The sequence below is a fragment of the Phaenicophaeus curvirostris genome, chromosome 1, assembly GCF_032191515.1.
Source record: "Phaenicophaeus curvirostris isolate KB17595 chromosome 1, BPBGC_Pcur_1.0, whole genome shotgun sequence".
In the NCBI taxonomy this organism is placed as follows: Eukaryota; Metazoa; Chordata; class Aves; order Cuculiformes; family Cuculidae; genus Phaenicophaeus; species Phaenicophaeus curvirostris.
The window spans coordinates 49,203,315-49,209,380 of record NC_091392.1 but is presented as its reverse complement, the minus strand read 5'-3'; the positions used below and the strand labels follow the sequence as shown (position 1 = coordinate 49,209,380).

The 6,066-nt window shown below is 47.4% G+C and overlaps 1 pseudogene; it reads left to right on the top strand.

Annotated features, from left to right (window-relative positions):
- The first annotated feature begins 333 nt into the window (after positions 1-333).
- Positions 334-2,477, top strand: LOC138716591 (centrosomal protein of 85 kDa-like pseudogene; annotated as a pseudogene).
- The last annotated feature ends 3,589 nt before the right edge of the window (positions 2,478-6,066 follow it).

Sequence of the window (6,066 nt, the reverse complement as noted above, 5' to 3'; positions counted from 1 at the left end):
TTAGTTACGGAGCCCCTACAGTTGAAAGGAATTAACTGAAAGGAGGTAGATCATCTAATCCAGAACTCATCATTGACCGTTAAGCACCTCCCAGCTGACCTCTAACACATACCTAGTTTGCCATGACAGGCTAAAAATCTGACCATAATGCAGAGAAGGAGAACAGAAAAGTTGAAGGTTGTGTTCAACATCAGAATTGACAATGCAGCCTTAAAACTGTGAAAGATTTAACCTTAGTTTCGTTAAGTTTGATTTTCCTCGTACAAGCAGAGGGAATGCATTACTGGACATCAAAAATGCATTTAAAAGTGCATAAGCTTGGTCCTAGGGAACATGGGGTTAACCACCTCTTCCTATCAGGTACTTCCTGATAGGTACTGTTAGACTTTGAAAATGAAGACAATGACGAGGACATCGCCAAGGATTTTGAGGTAGAATGATAAAATCTGTAGTTACGGCACAAAATTACACCCGGCTATTGGAGGAACGGTCTCAGCAGTGCCAAGTCGAAAGGGGCAGTCACTTTCCTAGTCCTGCTGGCCAAACTGCTCTTGCTGAAAGCCACGATGCAATTCGCCTTCTTGGCTGCCTGGCAACCCTTCCCACTCATATTCAGCACCTTTTGAGCAACACCCCCCAGCCCCTTTTCCACCAGCCAGCTTTCCAGTCACTCTTGCCCTTCTCTGAAGGAGGCAGTGGAGCCCCACTGGGCTGACTTGCTTCTGGACTCCTTTTCCTCTGCTGCTTCTGCCACACCTTCTCACGGGGACTTTGGCGCACCAGCGCTGCAGACAAGCTGTTCAATTAGGACTGAGACAATGTTAGGGCAATCCAATGACCTGGCTCTCCTAGCAGCTGCCCTTTGAGCTTGATTTCTAGTAGAGCACTGATGCAGCTAAGCCTCCTGCCACTTAGAGTCCTCCGAAAACCTAGGTGGCTTCTGCTGCGAGAAGAAATGCCTTTCCACCACTCAGCTCTCTTGCAGATCCCATCCGTGTCAAATGATTGCCCATAGGACCCACAATTTAGAGAAACAGGTGCCCCTGTGCATCTTGGGCTGGTGTACTTAAGCCTCTTTCAAAAGCCCTACTCAACAGAAATGCCAAAGATGCTCTCGGTGTTTCTCTCTTCTCTTCTATACCTCACCTCTAACATTTTATGCATGTTTTCAAAGAGGGAGCTTTGTGCGTGGCAATGGGTTGAGAAGGAGCCAGTGCCAATGCTCACGTATCTCTTTTAAATTACACAGAAGGAATCTGTGCCTTCCGACGATGAGCTGGACAATGGCATTGTTCCAGAAGATGGCAGAGACGGAGCATGTTCGCGATCTATTTTGGAGCGGCATGGTAATGGTGAAGAAGATATCAAACCTATGGCAGCCAGCTGTGAAGCTTTTGGACAGAGATATGCAACTCTGGGACAGTTTGCAGCAGCTGAAAATAAGGAATTACAACTCAATGAACTTATAAAACAGATTTCAAAGAAATCTAGTGAAGAGAAGAAGATGAGGAGAAACTTAAAAGTAGAGACCGATATATTAATAGCCTGAAAAAGAAATGCCTGAAGATGTCTAAGCAAAGCAAAGAAAAACAAAGACAAATTGAAACCTTATTGAAATATCTGACTGAGCTACGCATGCTGTATGATATACAAGGGCAGGCTAAACAGCTACAGATTTTAGAAGAGAAGAACAAGCAACTTCATGAAACTATGACTGAGTTAGAAACAAACTCCTAGAGGTCCAGTCACAGTGCAGAGAGAGAGAATTGCAACTCGTGCGTCAGAAGGAAAAAGAAAAAGAGCTGGTCACAGTGGTGCGGGGTTTACAACAGAGAGTGGAAGAATGCCTGGAAGATGGTATTCGCCTTCCCCTGTTGGACAAAAACGAGCTTCTGAGTGAGAATGAATATCTCAAAGAGAAGAATGAGATAGCCAGTAAGGTCATAGAGAATCAGCAAAATCAGATAGCTGCACTGAATTTAGTCATGCAGTCTATGCAACGGGACCTTTTGCTGGAAAATCTGGTAACTGAGCAGATGACAAATGAACTGGAAGAAAAAGAAAAGAAAATACAGCAGTTAAATGAAGCTTTCTCTGAAAACCAAAGACTGATTGAAGAGAATGCCACTCTGAAAGAGCAGATGTGGCAGGTGGAACAGTCCAGGCAGCCAGTATCGGAGAAGATGCCTGTAGCAGACCAGTTGTTCAAGGAAATGTCCCATTGCTTGTCTGACTTGAAAGCACTGTGCAGTATTCTGACTCAGAGAGCTCAGGGTGAGGAGCCAGATCTTTCCTTACTGCTGGGAATCCAGTCACTGAGCTGTTCACCTGAAGAGAAGGAAAATTACCACAGTGCAGAAAGCCTTTCGAAGAAGCTCTTGGAAGTTTGTCAGTTACGAAAGGACATTGATGAATTAAGGACTATGATGTCAGACCGTTATGCTCAGGGCATGGGGGACAATTGCACTGTTCAATAACAACATTTATTAAATGCTGCTGTGTCACAAGTCTTTGCTTTTTTATTTAGGAGCCATATTGGAAGACTGTAAATAGCACAGCACATGCAAGTCCCTGCAGATTGTGAAGATTTAATCTTGGGAATCTGGTGAGCAGGGGAAAGTCATCATTGAATGGAGTGGTACAAACTACAAGAAATCTTTTCTCCAAACTACTGAATGTGGGAACAAGCTGTGAAGAATGATTAGTTGGATGCTCTCTTTCCTTCATTAGGGCTCATTTTATTATTTTACCTAGTTTCTGGAGTCAAAGCATCAAAACAGCCATGCTGCTACTATTCTCAGTCTTCTAAGGTAGAATCATAGAATCATTTTGTTCAGGAAAGAGCCTGAAGATCCTTGATTCCAACAGGAATCTTAACACTTCCAAGTTCACCTCATAAATCACATCCGTAAGCGCCACATCTACAATTTTCTGAATACCTCCGATGATGGCAACTCAAGCACTTCCTTGGGAAGCCTGTGCTAGTGCTTGATAGCCCTTTCAGTGAAGAGCCTTTCTTAATCTCCTATCTAGTCCTCCCCAGGCACCACTTAAGGCCATTCCCTACTCTCCTATGACTTTCCGCTTGGAAAAGGACAGCCACTTTCACCTCGACCCAATCTACTTTCAGGTAGCTCTAGACAGCAGTAAGGTTTCCCCTCAGCTTCCTGTTTTCTACTTTAAACAAGCCCAGTTCCTACACTCCTCCTCCAAACAGTTGTTCTCTACACCATGCACCACTTCTTTGCTGGAGGTGTTTACCCTTTTTTTTGCTTTGTCTCAACCGATATGATTTTTAGCATGGCAGGAAAAAATAGTGGTTTTTTTGCATGGCAACAGGTAAAGAAGGAGTCGGTGTCACTTCTCAAGTACCTCTCTTATATTACACAGACTAATTCTGTGGCTTCTGAGGACAGGCTGGCCAATGATCTGATCCCACCTCCCTCCTCTGGGGAGGCTTGAGATGGGATTGTGCTCCAGGTCAAGGACTAGCACAGACCTACTGCTAACAATCAGTTACCAGGGTTTTTTTTGCCTTAAAATGCAGAAAAAAAGAGCTCTAAAGAGCAATCCTCAGTCCTCCAGGGAGTCTAGGCAAAAGATGGTGGCTGGGCTTCTGGTAGCCATGGAAGCTTTGCAGATCCCACAGGGATCTGATGGATTTGTAGCCTGCTGAGGGGAAAGATGTGAAGAAGTGGCACAAGCTGGTGAGAGAGCGATGTCAGGGAGCAGCACGGGCACTGCTCCCTCGCGGACTGGGAGCCAACGAGAACCCCACGGCCGGCGGGGCAGGGCCCAGCCTCGCCCGATGTGAGCAAGAGAAGCAGGCGGTGCCAGGGCGGGCAGCTGGGGCAGCCGAGAGCCCAGGGGGTTGAAGAAGTGCCTGGTGAGGCCGCAGCTCTGAGGGCGCGCCAGGACCAGGCCAGGCCGGGCTGGGGTTCAGGCCCGGTGGTGGCAGCAGGGTCAGACACAGCCCAGCCATGGCCAGGCAGGGCCACGGGGAGGCCAAGGGCAGGCCGGAAAGGCAGCCGGGGGCTGGAGCAGCGAGGTCTGTGGCCAGGCAGAGGCTCAGCTGAGACACAGCTGGAGACAGGGACACCGTGACAGAGCTCAGGCAGGGTCTGGAGGCCTGCGCTTGATGTAACAGGGCATTTCAAGAGAATTTCTGATTTAAACTCATCAAGATGGAGAGGATTCGTTGTCTTTGTGATTTGGCTGATAAGAGCCCAGGAAAGCAGTGTAAAGCAAGCTGAACAAGACTAATTGTCCTCATGTAGTTACTCAGTGTTTGGTGTACTCTGCCAAGCTGAGCAGTTCTAAGCCATAGTCAGATTCCCTTGAGGTATGCATTGGACTTGACCATCCTTCATTATTACCACCAAGAATGTCCAGGCCCTTGAGCAAAAGCAACCCCACAAATGGGTTTGCCTTTGCCTGAAGCAGGAGAAAGCCAACCACTTCTTCTGCTTTATGTTGAAAGTCAAACTGAGAGGGACTGTCTTCACTGGTAGATCCCCTACTGTTTACTATCTTGGGCTGGTATACTAGAGGCTGGTATCCTATTGGTGAGCTCAAGAAACTACCTTTCTGTCAGAGAAACCTTGGATTCCCTGGGGGTTGCCATGCAGCTGGAAGAGCAAGCCAGCAAGCAGAGAAGCCAGCAGAAGCCTTAGTAAATACCGCAAAACCTGGTCCATTGGGAGCGCAGCGACGAGGAGCGGGTCAAAGAGGTGTGGGGCAGTTTGAGCAGGCAGAGTGCAGAGAGGGGCTAGAGACCAGCCAAAAGACACTGAAGACCATGGTGGCCACCCAGCAGAAGATTAAAGCTGCTCTGTGTGCTGCAGCAAGCAGGATGGATGCTGCCACCCAGCCAGAGCCACAGTGGGTGCAGGCAGCTACCCAGACCCTGGGCTGCAGGCAGTGCCCCCCTCCCACACCAGCTCGTGCCTCTGGTACTGGCTCCACTTGTGAAAGCTGCGCTTGAGTCGGGGAACTCCTTCGTGTGGTGGAGGAGCTAAGGTAGGAGGTAAAGAGGCTGAGGACCATCAGGGAATGTGAGGCTGGTATCATAGAGGTGAGCTCAAGAAACTTCCTTTCTGTCAGAGAAACCTTGAATGCCCTGGGGGTTGCCATGCTCAAGAAACTTCCTTTCTGTCAGAGAAACCTTGAATGCCCTGGGGGTTGCCATGCAGCTGGAAGAGCAAGCCAGCAAGCAGAGAAGCCAGCAGAGGCCTTAGTAAATACAGCAAAACCTGGTGCACAAGCAGTCTTCTCTGTCTTGCACGTTTGTTGGTTGTGTTACTTCTATTTTAAATGTGGTAAAGTATCTGTGGGTCACACATGCCTGAGGGCAGTGAATGCAGCAGCCTCTCTTTTCACTGCCTGGTATTGGGGTACTCGGTGCTAGAAACACCTGGTGAAAAGCTTGGAGGTGGGGCTGAGTCTGCCAGGTGTGAAAAATATTAGGTGGTTGATTCACCTTCCCTGGAGGTGTTTAAGTCACGGGTGGACGTGGTGCTGAGGGGCATGGTTTAGTGTTTGATAGGAATGGTTGGACTCGATGATCCGGTGGGTCTCTTCCAATCTGGTTATTCTATGATTCTATTCTATGATACTTAAGTGTCTTTCAAAAGACCTACTCGACAGAGATGCCAAAGATAATGTCTCTGCTTCTCCATTGTATTCTATCTCTCACCTAATAGCATTTTACGTATGTTTTTAAAGAGAGAGCTTTGTGTGTGGCAATGAGTTGAGAAGGAATGTGTGCAAAAATCATTTCAGAGCAGGATGGCAATGGTGGTTTCCTAATGAACTAAATGGGTCCCTTTGCAAGATTCTCTGTAGTGAAGCAGATGGGGAAAAGCAGCACCCAAAGCAGATTCATACTGGGTACCTTTGTTGTAGTAGTTTTCTCGTGTCAGGAGCTGAAGATGAGGACAAGTAGGAGGACTTCTACAAGGATTTTGAGGTAGAATCATAAAAACATTTCTGCTGGAAAAGAGTCTTAATCTACTAACAGGAAACATAACTCCTCCAAACCCACAACTAAACCACGTCCCTAAGTAC